Consider the following 16,656-nt stretch of genomic DNA (forward strand, 5'->3'; position numbering starts at 1 on the left):
TTTGTTTCCTTCCCCAGCCATTGCTGACCGTCTCACCCCTCAGCAGAAGTGCTCCGGATCCCGCTCCAGCGCACCATCCCACCACCCCGGCACAGCCAGGGTCCCCACAGGTGGGACGCTGACTCCGTGCCCCAGGGCAGTCCGTGTGACCCCGCCGGAGCCACCCAGGGGCACAGCTTGGGTCGGCTGCAGCTCTGTGGGTGCCCGCCGGTGGGCAGTGAGTCCTCCCAGACCTGCCGGTGGGCACTGAGTCCCCCCGGACCTCTGTCCCAGGAGCTGCGGACAGGCACGTTCCTCTCCTCTGCAGACAGGGAAGGCTGGCCAGCCTTTTCCCTGGTAGCTGGGCACATTACCGGCAAGGAGAGAGACCCGAGGTGCTCCTCTAAGATTCGGTGTCACACTTAGGAGCTATGACAAAGGCGTTGCTGTTTTGGTATGGTCAGACATTCCCTCTGCTAACTCTGCGCTTTGGCTCTCCTCCCTGGCAAGTATAAATGTTCCAGATAGTTGAACAGATTCCTTGACACAAGACAGCTGCTTTTGTAGGGAGAAATTATTTTAATCAAGGCTACTCCATCATTAAAATAATCTGAAGTGTCAGACAGAGAAGCACAGAAACGCACTAACTTGAAGATGCAAACTCAATGTTTAGTGTCCCAGAAGATGAAGTAACATTATAATAAGTCACTGTAGGTCTCAATATAATATTTTAGTAAAGTAAGAAAAAATAACTATTGACCAAAGTCAAGTCGTGAAGGAATGATCTCTTGCTAAAGCCTGGCTGGCTTGATAAATAGTATATCTTCTCTGGAGCATAAGAGACATTGCAGAGTCAGAGACAACACAGTGGTCCGCAAAGGGCAGGATTAGGCATGTGTGGTTGATCCTACCATGCAGAATACAAGGGCCCTTTTGGCTGAAAATAGCAGGAAATAGTGCAAACAAATAGTGCAAAAAGCCATCAGGCTCTTCCTCTTGCCATGAGACAGATTCTGCTATGTATTAATTATTGGTTACTTAATTACTTCTCCATTATAGATTACCGCAGTGTACTCTTCATGGGCATCTGGCTTGGGTATGGACACAGGTACTGCACTAAGGAAATCGTGTAGGAAAAGACATTTGTTTAAAGAAACCTGCTCTGTGCACAGCAGGGGCCAGCAGCAAAGCAGACACATTTCAGCATGAATGGGAACAGAAGGGGAGACCTGACAATCATGGATCTTACTCAGAAAATGGTATACGCATTTGTGTGCATAAAATTTAACCTATGAATATAGCAAAGGTGACGCTAGAGCAGGTAAATATTTAACTTGTAGTAACCTGCCAGAAGACCGGGATACCTTTCTGTGCTGCTGTTGCAGCCGTACATACACATGGCCACGTTTTGCTGGGGGAATGGCCCTACACACTGCTGGGGAGCAACTGCTCAGCTTTGTGACCCCAGAGGAGTGACGTCCCCGTGGTGCCAGCTCTGGGAGCCGAGCCCTGTCCCTGCGGCTGGGCCGGGGCCAGGAGTTTTGGCAGCGCGACTCCTGCTCGAGGCTGCGGTAGCTCAGGCTGCTCCATCATTGAGTGCTTGAGGGCTGCCCATGGTAACAGAAGCTATTTTAGATGAAACTCAGTAGTTTAGATCTTCCTTATTTTACTTCTAACTAACTTAAATGCTTCCTTCCTGAGCACAAAAGTGCCAAGTTTTCTGCAGCCTGGCATGATGCTCAGGCAAAATCTGGCAAATGATCCTTAATGAAAGCAAAAGAGAGAAACCAGGAAACCCTGATGGAAAAATAAGTGAGGAGGGCAGAAGAGAGCACGCAGAATGTCTACACAGGCTTTTGCAGGTTCACAGTGCAGGATGTCTCCATGCACTGCAGGCATCTAGGTGGCCATCATACCAAGGCAGTTAAAGTGTCATCAGGTCTGTTGCCCTCCAGATGGGACAGTCTATGGCTGAGGTAGGAGTCAGGAGAGGACTTCTGCCCACAAATCACTGGTCTCAGCTGCAATTTGCCTGGGGAGGTGCTTGAGTCCTTGTGGGCTGGCCTCTGCCCAGCTGTCACTTCCAGAGCTGCAAGACCTTCCCAGCAGGTCCCCAAGACAGGTCCTTCCCTCCTCTGTCGCAGGACCATGGGCACCTCACGCATTACAGCTGTCTGGTAGCACCGGCTCCTTCCATCTACTTCATGTCGTATCTTCATACATGTTTCCAGCTATGAAATCTTGGTGGTTTTTTCTGAAATACAACCATACCTACCAAATGTCAATAAACTGCTAGAATAGTAGTGAATTATTTGTGAATGGTTTGTGCATTAAGATATTAAGTTCTGTAAGTTATTAATTGTGCTAAGACTGATATGATAAATATCTCTCTCTCTCTCTGTCCTCTCTGAGGTCCTGCTGGCTTTTGAATCTGCTAATTAAATTTAATTGAATTTGACAGAAAGATACATGACTTGAGGATCTTAAGTACCCAGGTAGGGGAAAGAAAGCCCCAGCTCAGCACCCCTCTGAAAGAAAAGGGTAATGCTCCGCTCCTATATTAGACATCAGAGAATCCACACAGGCAGCCCGTGACAAGGGACTCAGCCGCAGGGTGCACTTCTTTGCCCTGTTCAGCAGGGATACCCAGCACCAGGGAATATGAAGGCATGGAGAACGGCACGTTCCTCTGCTGGTGGAGTTACTGGGGTGGTGTGGCACACATTCGCCTCCCTGGGCAGCGCTGCAGGTGCCAGAAACCCAAACCTCTGAAGTTCTTCCAAGCAAGCCCTGGCAAACGCTGGCCCTGCAGCGAGGGGTAGAGTCGACTATTTGTGTGTCAGCAGGTGTTTGTGCTGCAGAAACAAACGCCGGCCATCCCCAGGGCTGAGCCTGCTCTGCAATACAATTCACAACTTTCCATTAAATCACTTTCCAACTATAAGTTGTTAATGTAACGAGGCACTAGGTATGTGCGCTGTATAAACACAGTTGTGTCCTACGGTATGTTGGCAAATAGTAGATAAGCCTCAAAACTTGGATTGAGACTTGGTTCTCATGTACCTGTCAGAGAGAGGAGTTTTACCTTTGCTGTGCGTTTGATTGACAGTCCAGTCTGTAAGTTACTAATTGTAACCTCCGCGGTGGGATATCTTATTTCTCTTACTATGGAAATTTAGTCAGCAAAAAATTAGGGAACACTGAACTTAAGAGCCCCTGGTAGTTCATCTGTACTGCTGGGGCATTTGATGATTTTCTTGAAGTCTCCACATACAGCAATTATACAATTTATATTTACAATGTACAAAATATACAATGTATATTATAGCAATTATACAGTCTGACAAGAATGGAAACTTTGGCTTTGAAAGAAAAGTTTATGGTCGCGTTCCACAGGGAAACCGCAAAGCTGTAGATGTAGAAAACTGGGAAATACCGGGCAATCCTTTGCTGGATGCTTGAAAACCTGAAGTTTAAGAAACTAAAGTTTACATTTCTGTTTTGAAAGGTTTCTGGATTTTTAAGCTGACCTCATTATTCTGGGGGTGGAGTGATTTTTGGTGCATGACGGCAGCAAAGCTCTATTTTTAGATGGCTGTTTGCACAAAGTATGATTGAGAGCAGCTTTCCCCAAAATGGAGTTTGTTGTGTAATAACTGATTAGAATAGCCATTTATGTTTATTTTTTTTTGTTATAAATAGTGACCTAGATTGACTGTGGCTCTCGTGAAGCACGCTGCCATTACGTGCACGGGGATGCACGATGGGTGCAAGGGTGCTGGCAGGGCGGCTGGGGTACCCAGCACCAGGGGAGTGTGCTTGCAGCGCCTTCACCGGCATTGGGAATGGAAGTAGCAGCAGGGCTCAGTAATTTGCATAGAGGTCATGTTTTGCTAATATGTTTCTTGTAGAAGCAGACAGCATGTAAAAGAGGATGGTTAAAACCTGACCCAGCAATGTTTTTAAATTTCAAATTATGCATAAAGTATGCATTAAATTAATTAGGGAATTCATTAAGAAGAGGGAGTAAAGAAACTAGTTAGCAGTGTGCAACATTTAGTAATGTAAGCCATTTTCTATAATTGTTATATATAATTTGTCTCATAACATTATCCTTTGATAAATTATTGCAGCATAATATGATATATGTAGCTTATTAACAGTTTCATTAATTACTATTAGAGGAAAGACACTCTGAAATCTGGTACACATAAGAACAAATGTTGAAGCAGATGGTTGAAATTAGTGAAATGCAATCAGTTGCTGAACCCTTTTACCTAATTACATTATTACATCAAAATAGTTAAACTAAATTTGTCAAGTTGTCGGCAAAGCGCTGGGATGTTTGGAGCCGCTGCCACAGTGCGGGGATCACCCCAGGCCCCACCTCCCTGCGCAGCACAGGGACCCTCTGCTGGGTGCAGTGCCCCTGCGCCCTCCCCGCACCCGCCGGCACACCTCGGACCTTGCCACCCTCACTCCTCACTCGCATCCCGGGTCGGCCTCCTCTTCCTTGGGGCCCCGAAGAGCATTGTTTCCCTTGCCTTCCCTGGGCAGCCTCGCCATGCCCGGGCACATGTCCCCAGGACTGCGCAGGGACAGGGCTGGGGTCAGCAGTGCTTGTGGGGTTTGGTTCAGCTGGGTCAGGGATGGAGAAAAGGGTGTGAGCAGCGGTGATGGGTACGGGGATACCCAGCTCAGCTGTGTGGGCGATTACTTGCTCTTGGGAATCCTCCGTATGGTAGGAGGGTGGTCTATTAAAAGCAGGGCTCCACCTTCAGGGTCATAAGTAAATGGTAAAAATTCCCAGGAGCAAGGGCACGCACTGTAAAACCACTGTGAGATACAGCCTGGGATTCTTGGCCACATGCTGCAGAAATAGGAAATCCCAGGTCTGACCAGGAAACAGACTGGCCACCAGAGTAACTCCCTCTCTATGCATGGACTTCTGTTGTGTTTGCAGGGGAAAACTGCACCTGGGTTGCTATCAGCAATTTCTGAAGACACTATCAGCAAAGAAAAAGAAGGGATGCCAGCCAGAGAGGTGGTGGTACCCACAATGGGGAGTGATGGCAGAGGTCGTTTGCATGCCTTGCACCTCACTCCGGAGGAAACCGGCCTCAATAGACAAGTCTGAGCACGCTGACAGCAGCGGCCCCGGCATGGAGATTTGCTGATTCCAGGTTTCAGAAGGAAAGACTCTAACTTCCCAACTGACTTCTTTGCGATGAGGAGGAGATCTGTTCAGAGGGAAGCAGAAATGCTGAGAAGTGAAATGGCTCTTGCAACACCTGGCTGTACCAGTGCAAAATGGGTCTGTAGTCTCCTTGTCCGGGCCAGATATGGCTGGGTCGCTTCCTTTCCTTGAGGCAACCTGGAGGTTTTTTGGACCAGGAGCTATGAAAGAAAATTTGGAAGATAAAACCAAAACCAAGTGCTGGACAAACAGTGCCTAGATCTGCTGGGGTGCTTGAAGCACAAACCTCAAGCCATGAACTGAGTCAGGATGGGCACCTGCATTACTGCATGCTGTGAGCCAGAAAGCTTCACTGACAGCCCATTGTGCAGAAATTTGTATAAATAGGTTATATGTACTGCTGTAAGGGTAAGGATGGGTGAGGAATCCCAAGCGTGGCACTGATGCACACTGCATGTACTGTGTTCCCAGACACAAAATACATTCACACAGTACAGTTCTGCTGGTGCAGAGCTGGTGCAGACAGATTTACAGCAGCGTCTTCTTTAAGCTTCCGGAATTCTTTCCTTTTATGCCTGACTAAACCCAAGTAAATATGAAGCACATAACTTTCCGGCGTCCTCACAGCCAAACTACCTTGGGGTAGCACCCCTGGGAGTGTACCATTCCTCTTCCTCCAGACCAAGCGTTACCCAGGGTCTAATCGTCTCGTCTTTCTGCTGTGTAAGGGCCAGCCTTCCCTTCCTGACCAGCGAGCTTCCTAGAGGGGCAAAGTTACCTTCCGCAGAGGATTTCAACACTTTGGCAACTTTGAGCTCAATTTACTATCAAAAGCGTCCAAATTTGCAAGAAATTTCCAGAAGAAACTGATCACTTAGAATCACTTCAAAATAGGGTATTTCATACAACAAAATATAAAAAAAATTACTTTCAAAATTATTAAAGGAGGAAATTTAGAAAAGAAACAACATTGTAACAAAATTAATTTTGATAGGACTGGTTTTTTCTTTTTTTTTTTCTCTCTTTTTCAGCAAATGAGCACAGCTTCTGGAGGGTGGGGTGGACCCTGCTCCCCACCTCTCCATCCCATCCACTGCAACCTTTTCCTGGGCTATTCCCATCCTGGCCCACCAGTTAGGGAAAGCCAGTCTTGCGCCAGCCTTTCCAGCTGCCGTCTGTTAAGACTCCTCGGGGGGAAAGCTGTCCCCTTTGCTGGGACACCCCCTGCACATCCGTGCAGCCACCAGCTGCCCTCTGCACATCCCGGTCCCCATCTTTCCTTCCTGTCACTCCATGCACAGGGTGTACCCCAAAACACCAGGGTGGCTGCAGAGTGGAGTTCCTCAACACCAAAACACCAGGGTGGCTGCAGAGTGGAGTTCCTCAACCCTGCCGGTGGGGGTGGCTGTGACATGGGGGCCCTCAACCCTGCCGGTGGGGTGGCTGTGGAGTGGGCGTCCCCAGCCCTGCTGGTGGGGTGGCTGCTGAGCAGGGGGACCCCAACCCTGTGAGTGGGGCAGACCCTGGCCATTTGCTCAAGGCGGCTGCTCCTTCTGCATGCCAAGGATGGCTGCCCCGCCATGAATGCATTAGCAGGAGAGTTCAACCTTTCATTCTCAGCCTGATTAATGCATGGACGGATCCAGATTTTTGTAAATATATACTTCTGTATGTGCTCAGCTCATGGGGCAGGGGGTTCGAGGCCTGCTCAAAATAATTATTTAATATTTGAGGTACTTGACAGCTCACCTCAGCTACACATTATTTTCTTTGCCTCCTGCCCAAAAGGCTAAAACCATTAATAAAGATAGTGAAAGTGCTGGTTCTATAGAATGAGTTATAGGTGTGCAATCATGTACACCCGTGTTTGCTGGTGGCAGTGGACATTAGCACCAAAGCCAACTTACCTCTAATATTTGCACGAGCAGGAGCGGGCACACATATGTTAGTGAACAGCAAATACAAGGGGACTGGGACATGGCTGACCTATATCGCCAGTGGGAATTGAGGCAAATCTCTCCAAACACTGTTTTGGGGATGGCTGGCTGGCTGCAGGCACACTCCATCCCGTCGAGGCCATCCTGCCGCTCCTTCCCTGTGCAGCACCTGAAGTGATACGGAGAGCCTCAGCAGCGGCTCTCCCGCCCGCTCCCGCTCCCAGCGAGCCGGGCACCTGGAGTTTTGGTGTGCAGAGACTCTTCTCCCACCCTTTGATTTTTTTTTTCCTCTGACATCCAAGTGATGTTGGATGAAAGGTGCAAAAGCATGTGAGTAAGGCAGGACATAAAATCTGGGGGCAGTTCCAGCAGGTGGGGAAGAAAGGCCTGGTTGTGCCCCTGGAACACGCAGTCCGTTGCCATAAGTCTGGTAAAATGAGCTTGTAGAGTTGCTTACCTTTATCAATGTAAAATCAAAGATAAGGGTCTCCCTTCTGGGTCTCAGCTTATCCTTTATCTCTCTGAATGATAATGTTTTGCTGTTTGGGGACTAAAGCTGCTGGGTAAATATTTTAAAATTAGTAACTTCTTGCATTAGTTTCTGTACACAATCTTTTAGGAAAAGAGGGACATTTTCAGCAGTACATGGGTGCACCTTTGATCCCAAGTCCTGTGTCACGGCGTAGCAGGAGCAGCTCCCCATTTGTGTGTGAGGCAGGGAGGTGTGCAAGTTTGGTATTTCCTGCTGTGCACAGCATCACTTTTCTAGTGCAAAGTGAATATTTGGGATTTTGTATTCTTTTTTTACCATACATATTTCTAGGAAATACACTTGAAATGTTTTGGCCATTGATCTCGCTAAAGCCTTCAACTGAGAGAGAGGCAGAAATTAAAACTAGCAGGGAGTTCAAAAGGGTTAGTTGACAAAACTGAAATGGTTGGGTTTGGGTGTTTTTTCCTCAGTATTTCCCTCTCTCTGGCGGAGAGCAAAGGTTTGAAAACCCTCTGTGATAGATTAGACCCCTGGACAGTTACCTGGAGCTACCCACACTGTGACCATCCTTCCTCCCGAGAGGAGCTGCTGCCCTGAGTGCTGCAGGCAGAGCACCTCTGCGCAGGCACAGGGAGTGCTGCCCTGCCTGAGCGTGACCCCGGCTCCTCCAGCACTGAATGGGCTCTTCCCTTTGAGTGGTTCTTCTCCCCTTGAAGATGCTAGGCAGTGGGTACTCCGTATCCTTAATTGCTCATGCAATACATTAGTATTTTAAAAGCGCTGTAACTGGGAAAGCAACTGATAGCAGCAAATGTATGTTCCCTATGTAATATTTTAACATATCACAGAAACGGATTAATCTAAAAAAAAACTCCCATGAAATCCAGGGTAACCAGGTGGTCATTGTGCTTGACAGTCCTGTCCTGAGAATGAGTGACTGTGTTTTGGTAGTTTGATGGCTGTGAGATGATACGTCATGTGAAGATTATCAACACGATCGCCATAAGGCACTCTGTCCTTGTCTTGCTGAGCAATTCACATGCATGATGTCTAAGAAAGTAGGAACAATCGGTAATCTATTGCAAGCCAGGGAAAGTAATCAGTAATGTGTAATGTACTCTCCTTGGACTTGCCAATCAAAATGGTTTCCTAAGCAATTTCAAAAGCCCATAAGTTATTTAAGAATGAATTCCTGGTCTTGTTCCTGGCGTGTCCAAAATCAAGCCCTAAGTGTCACCAGTGCCTATAGGAACAAACAGGCACATCAGGCTGCTGCTGACGACCCTACTGCTTAGAAAGAAAGAAGGAGATTAGAAAAGAACTGATATTTTAAAGTTGTTCTTTATCACAGCAGTGGTAACAAACGGAGAAACCGATCCCTCCCACCGAGGTTGCTCAGGACTAGAACTGCCGCGTGGGCCACGGACATGATGCAGGAGGGTTTTTGTGGCTGGCATGGGGCAACGGCAGCAGGGCGTGAGGGCAGGCTGCCCCCCTCCCTTTCACGGGGGGGAGAACAACAGCAGGTTTACAAGTTTCTGGGTGGGTGAAGAGCTCAGCCGCGCTCCGGGCGAGTGGCTGCCTGCAGCACGGGCTGCCCTCGGGAGCCTGCGAGCCCTGCAGCTCGGGGCGCTCCGCGGGCACCCTCCGGGGAAGGCTGGTACAGCTTGGACTGAAACGCCGTTTCTCTTACCCGAACGTGATGCGTTTAGCTGGGTTTCCCTCGCAGGATCTGGAGGGGATGGGGGGTGGGGGTGGGGCGGTTTCAGGGTTTGGAGGAGGCGGGGGTCACTCTGCGCAGCCTTGGGGCAGAGGCGGTGCACCCTGCTTTTGACCCACCGGCGGGGGAACGCGAGGAGTGCTTCGGCAGGCGCTGGCAGGAGCAGCCGGCGCCGCCAGGTGCCTTCCCCCGCTGCCGCAGGGTGGTGCTTTTGCCCGCCGGATCGCCCGCGGGCAGCGCCGAGCTGCTGCCCCGGCCCGCGGCCTCGCCAGGGCGCCACGCTGCCGGGCCGGCCCCGCGCCGCCCCCCTGCCCCCGCGGTGACGCTGGGGGGGCTGAGAGCGCAAGGCCCGCCCGGCCTGGCCCCCGCCGGGGTCCCGCGGGGTGCGGGGGCAGCGGGGCCGCGCTGCGGGGCGCGCCGGGGGCCGCTGCCGGGCGAGCTGCTGCAGCGCCGGCCGAGCCCGGCAGGGCAGCTGTGTGAACGGCGCATGAAGCGGCTTCACAGACTCGTCTCCACGGGAAAGGCTGTTGGGGTTTCATAGGGACTGAGCCAAGGTAAGCCCCGCTCGACAAATGCAGGAATGAAACACATTTCCGCATGTTTTATGAGCTGTGCGGAAGTGGAGCTTCCCGTGTTTGTAGCAGAGTTTTTGCAGGACACTTTTGAAATATCTACTGAAGTGCTGTCATTCCCTATTCCACTTTATGTGAGCTGTTGCAGGCACGTTTTACCCACCGAGGCATAGCACAGTGATGCTGTGCCTTGATCCTTTGCAGAGGCATGCTATGCTGTGCGGGAGGAGCTCCTTCTGCCTCTCTTCAGCCTCGGCCAGGCAGAGGACATGAGGACTGACCCAGCCTGGGGATGCAAGGACCCAGTACGTACCCCATGAGAGGTTGGCCCCTCCAAAGTCCCTGCGGGAGCATCGCCTCCCCACCGCTGCCCCGAGCGCCAAGCTGCCCCCCAGCCCGCCTTACTGGGCTTCCCCGAGGTGGTACCAGAGCAGAGACTGCGGCCCCAGCTGTGGGCTGGGTGAGTGTCCGTGTTTTGGCTTGCTCTGTCCAAAAATGCTAAGCAGAGTGGAAATGATACTACCTTCCTCGTCTCGCTTGTCCCAAGTTTAGCCATCTTGATGTTTTTCTAAAGGGTTAATATAATTTCATTTGCATTTTAGGAAGGTTCTGGCTCTGCTAGGAGGCAGATGCTAGGGGGCATCACCAGGGGATGGCTGGTGCCACTTACCAGGGCTTGGGTGGGTCAGACCATTTTTGCAAAAGTTACTTTCAAGAGAGATCTGAGCACTAAAGCTGGGTGTGACTGTGTGGAGCCCAAATAGCATATTTCCATGGACAAAGAATGTTGAAATCGGTCATTTGCCCTCCGTGTGTCTCCAGCTAATACACCACCAGCAGTAACGCCCTGACTCCGTACACCACCACTCACCCATCCCAGCCCACCCCCATTATTTTCCTGAACTGAACATCCTGCAGATGGAACTGGTGGCTTTGGAAATGATGTTCAGTCATCTGCCCAGGATACTGAGTATTTCTGGCATTTGTTCAGATCTTCCTGATTTTCACGTCCAATTAATGATTCCCATCCTTCAGAGGCTGGCCAGCGTGGAAGCAGCTGATGACCCTGAGGACAGATTTTTTAAAAAGCTTGAAAAGATCTTGGAGCACAAGACCTGTTGCAAGGCAGATTGCAAGGACTATGAGTAGGTACCACAATGACGTGTCAAGAGTCAGAAGAGTTTGTGGCTCTAAGCTGTATGGCCCGTGCTGAGTGCCATCCTACATGAACAGATTTCTCAAAGACCTGAAAGTGATTTGATCCATAAGTGATTAAATTAATTTGTGTGGGTGTTACTAGTGCTGTTGCAGTCCTCAGTGCCTCAGTTTTTAAACTAAAAGGAAAGGAGAGTCAGGCTAAGAACATATGGCTTAACGATGTATTTGGAGATGGTCATTTGCTCTGTTTTCCACCTGAATAAATTTAAAGGCACAGCTGAAATTAGCATGTAAAATTTTCATTTGAAATGTAATCTACTGTCATGTGGATGCTATCAAATCTGTTAATAATTAGAACCTGGCACCTTGGCTTAAGTGCAGCCACTAATTCAAAGTCATGGTGTTTAGCTTACTTCACAGCAGTGCTGGAAATAAGGGTGCTGATTTCTCGACAGCAGATCTTTTCTGTACATTTGAACAGATTTGTTTACATATTCTTTAATTAAAGCAAATGTGATTTAGGTGCCTAGCTCCCTTTTATGCCTTTGGAAATGTTTTGCTTTAAATGTAGTGTTAGCTCCATAATAGAGACTGCCTATATGGTAGTTGATTTAGCAGAATTGAAATTAAATTGAGGTATTTAAAAGCATTTATCTCTTTTTCTCTTCCTCTGGGTTCCTGACTTTTAGCACACCCACTGTCCCAGAGGACTGACTAAAAGCTGAAGGAACAGCTGGTCTGCATGCTGACCAGAGGATCTGGGCCTCACATCACTGTGTGTGATCTTCTCAGGTTTTCCAGAATGGAGAGAAGGCTCCTGGTACACAGCTCCACCACCCAAACTCGCACCAGGCAGCACAGACCTGAGGAATTTGTGAACTACTGCCACCATGCAGATGGGAGAAGGGCTGAAAGATGAATGTACAATTATTCTGCAGAAATCCCTCAAAATCATAATGGGCATAATTCACAATAAATTCCAGCTCCGCTCTGAACCCTGAACCCAGTAATTAAATGATCTCTCCATTTTAAAAAGAAGTCTATACCCATTGGGTACTTTAAATAATACCATAAGTAATGTAAAATAATTATCTTAAAAATGCAGCTGTGCTGCTATTAGTTTTCTCCCCAGAAGTGTTTCAGGTTAGCTAGGATGGCTGAAGGCATCTCCAGTAGGTTTGCAAACCCACCGTCACACTGGAGGTGGCCCCAGATGGGCAGAAGGAGACAGAAGTCCTGGGTAAGTACAAAGCATGGAAAAAATGCAAGTGCTTAATTTCTCCCTGAGCATCCGAAGGCGTGTGGGAGGAGAGTGGGAGTGTGTGGACTGAGTCACTGAACATAATTTCATGTGTTTGGGTTTTATTTTAATTATCCACACCAGCAGTTTTCAGGAAATCTCCCACCTTCGTGCTCCTCCCCGTGCTCCCCTCTGGGTACCAGCACTGACAGCAGTGTGGATGGGAGGCAGCGGCTAGCATCGCGCCTTGCCAGTTTGCCCCCACTGCCCGTAGCCAGCAGCCTGCCGCCAGGCAGCGTGGGCTGAGCGCAGCAGTGACGGCAAGGCTGGGGAAGAAACTTGCCTGTCAAGGAGTCTGGCTCTGTGCTGTCCCAGAGATTTACTTAGGAGGCGAAATTACAGAACGAATGCCTGATTTGTTAATCATAGGCACCTTTTCATAAAAAGGCTGCTGTATTTAATATTAGTCTGCCTTTACAGGTGGTCTTATGCTGCAGCTGTGCATGCAGGACATGCAGTGAAGACTTCAGTGTCCAAGAGACAAAAGTATGGATACTGCTACTGTTTTGCACCTGGAAGAAAGCACCGCACATTTGTGTCATCCCAGCTACAGACAGTGCCATCCCAGCAATGTCTTTGGTTGGTAACACAGAATTACTGAGAAACCCTTTCAGCAAAAGTGCTTTACAAACACCAAATGCATGTCTTCATTCAAGGTGCTGAAAATTATTATGGCCAGCTCTTCCCTCTGCTTTCCCTAGTGCACCAGCCTCTCCTTAGCTGTGCAAGAACAGGATTTCAGGCTGAGATCCAAGTCCCGATATCCTGACTGATGAGTCAGTCGGGGAAGTGGGAGGTGGGTGCACCAGCAGCCTCCCAACAGCCCCTCTCCTTGCGGGGCTCGTTGTTGGGTGCTTCTTTTCTGCAGATTCTCTACCAGTTCACGAGGCAAAACTTGGTCTACAAATTCTGGAAATCCATTTTTTAGCTTCAGCACAAAAGTTGCAGGGCAATGTCCCAGCTGCTGCAGCACCATCTGTGCCACTCCAGCAGGGACCCACACCCCTCTGCCCCAGCAGGGACCCACACCCCTCTGCCCCAGCAGGGACTGGACCCACATCCTTCTGCCCTGGCCTCATCTCTCCCAGGAGGGCAGGCAGGCAGAGCTGCCCTGCAGATGCAGCAGGGAAGGGGCTGCTGATTGCTGCAGTGCCACCTGATGCTGTTCCTTCTCCTCTCCTATTAAGAAATCTGGCAAAATGTACTTTCCTTTGCCTAGCTTTCCTGCTAACCCTTCTGCTGAGGGGAGAAAACCCGTGGGAGACCCCTGTGTCCCGGGGGTCCCAGCTGGCCAGGTGGGCTTGTTCTGCAAAAGCCAGCCCAGCTGCAGTTCTGTGGCAGCACTCGCTGAGGGACTGGCTTCTGCTACCATTTTCTTGGGCTGAGCTTAATTTTGACATATGCTTAAGCTCATCTTTGCTCCATTGACTTGGTTTCTTCTGGAAAGCACATGAATGGGCTGAGACCTTCCCTGCCTGCTGCTGGCCGGCCTCTCCCCAGCTCCCTGGTCTGGAGGATGTGCAGGCAGACCCCGCCGCAGCCCTGCACCAAGCACAGTGATGCTCACATCACTTCTCTGTCTCCCTGAGTTTGGCCAAGTGGCTTTTCAGCTGCCTTCTGCCAGCTCCATGCCACCTCCGCCGGGAGATGGCTGGGCTCGCCGGGCAGAGCCGAGTGGGGTGCGACAGCGGAGCCCCCCTCCTGCCGGGAGGATGGGGCAGCCAGTGGCATGAAGATGATGCTGGCTGCCCATGAGAGCCACTGCCAGCAGCATCCCATCGTGAAACCAATGTACCGTATGGTGAGTAGGTATGACAGCATCTGAGCGGGGTGGTGGGCAGTGAAGTGGGACCATATATGATCATCCCATGAGCTTGCGAGAGGAAGGATTCCAGGCCCAGAATATCAGTGCAATGCTGTCCTGAGCTTGTGCACATATGGCAGAGAAGATATACTATTATGAGTCATTGAGAAATGTAATAAAAATAGGTTCTGCTACTGTGTAAAGAAAATAACGGGTACTAATTAATCTGGGTGCACTCCACGGCACAGGGGAGCAGCGAGGAGTGCACTGCCCAGGAGCAAGGGAGCGAAGTGAGGTGCTCCCAGCACTGGCACATTGAGAAAGCTGGCAGAAAGGCTGGGAAACCCTGTGTGATTTCAGCTGAAAAGACTCTTCAGATATTTTCTAATGCTATTTGTAATGCATTTGCAACTGATCAGGCACTTTTTTTTATTTCTATTCCACAGGAATTAAATTAATTTTAGAAATGGCACTATAACTATTTTCCTGCCTCAGGGACCATTTGTTTTAAAATCATTAAAGATTTTTATATGACACTGCACTGACATTTGATGTGAATAAATTAAGGGAATTAGTATAAAACTGTGTTCTTTCATCGCGGACTTCCCAGCACATATCTGCAAGTGCATACGTTTGGTAAGTGTAGCCTGTGTAAAGGCAATGGAGTCTGTGTGTCCATGAAGGAACGGAGATAGAGCCCTAGGGCTGCTCCGCTGCTGGCAGCCTGGCACAGGATGCTGCCTCCTCAGCTCTTCTCAGTACCCATGTTCATCCTTAGTGGGGGCAAAACCTGCTGGTATGTACCCTGCTGTGCTGTGGGAACGCAGCAGTGTAAAACAGCTATGGCAGGGGGATGGGCCAAAAGACCCCATCACTGCATCGCACCTCCTCCCTCTGGCTCCACAGGTTCTGATCCAACTCCAGAGCCAAAGCATCCCCGACTCCAGAGCCAAAGCATCCCCGACTCCAGAGCCGAAGCATCCCCGACTCCAGAGCCAAAGCATCCCCGACTCCAGAGCCAAAGCATCCCCAACTCCAGAGCCAAAGCACCCTCACTGGGATCTCACACACTGCCATGCAGCCGTCTCGGCCCTGAGGAAGCGGCCTTAAGGCTCTCACCAGGTGCCAGCAGGATTGCTGCTGGGTGCAGAGCATAGGGCCTGCCTGCAAACCCTGAGACCCTGGAGGGGCCGGGGTGGCAGCTGGCCACCCAGGTTTCATACCAGGTTGGTGTGCCGTGTAGTCTGCTGTGCTCTGCGGGGCCTCTGCCTGCTCCCCACACCGTGCCAGCAGCCTCAGGTAATGGCTCCATTTGCTGTCTCCTCCCTGCCTGCCCTGCGTGCCCTGCGCCCCACTGACTGCCTGCGCCCAAGGGCTCACACACCGGGGCAGGGCTGGGCATTCCCCTGGCACTCTGCGCTGGGATGTGGCAGTGCCAGCTGCGGCACGCTTAGCTCATCTGCCACAACTGCTCCTTAGCACGTTCAGTACTGCTTGGGGACTCAAACCAGATATTTATTTTAATTTAGGAAAGGGTCTAGTGGCCAACTGAAGCCTTCTTGGTGCCACCAGACACTAGAAGTTGTGCTTCACGCATGCAAGCAAGAAAACAATTTGTAGACAAACAAGCTGTACCATTTGAACTTGCAAGAAAGTGCTGCAATCTGAATGTAACCTGGATTCAGACTTCAAGTAAAAAGAGTTAAAATGTTACATATTTTACTCTTTTAGAGGAATACTTGGTGCCTGTTGTGTTTAACTCTTGGGATGAGTACTTCTAGATTCTGCCTGCAGGGATGTTACTGCTTCTGCAACCGCCTATCTACTCCAGTTTTGCTCAGGTATTTTGAAAGGCATACCACTTTATTTCCTATAACCCCGTAATTTCTGACTGCAATATAATTGCCTGACGTGCGTTACTGAAACCAGTAAGGGAAATTAAAAGCATCAGAAGATATGTTAAATGGTGACACACTTTTTTGTGTTCTTACCCTGCCATGTGATATTTAAGCAATTTGCATTATCCCGTTATTGTTTTCCTCTCCGGACACTTGTGCTCAGGAAGGTTGCAGTGTGGCACAAGCATTCTCACTTGCTCCAGTGCAGAGCTTGGCGGCTGGAATCCCGAGCATCCCAGCTGTGGGGACGGACACAATGGAGAGCATCACTCGCTTTCCAGGGATATGCAGGGATAACCCAGGGGAGAGGATGGGTGGGCAGAAGCTGCAGCTGAGCAGCATGTTGCTTCCCTGTCCTCCCACACCAGCCCAGGCCACCTCACAGCCCTTAGCCCTGCACTGTTCTCTGCTTATCTGCTCTGCCTCCTCAAATATCCCCCCTCACCCTCACATCCCCTCCAGCACCACACTGGCTGCTGAACCCAGTGCAGCCCAGCTCTGGAAACACTGAGAAATGTGGAAAGAGCAAGCCTGTGCCTTAATTTTCACTTCCAATAGCTGCTGGAAAATTGGCTGTGTTTCACACGGAGAGCCGGCA

Source organism: Falco rusticolus, chromosome 8, assembly GCF_015220075.1.
Source record: "Falco rusticolus isolate bFalRus1 chromosome 8, bFalRus1.pri, whole genome shotgun sequence".
Taxonomy (NCBI): Eukaryota; Metazoa; Chordata; class Aves; order Falconiformes; family Falconidae; genus Falco; species Falco rusticolus.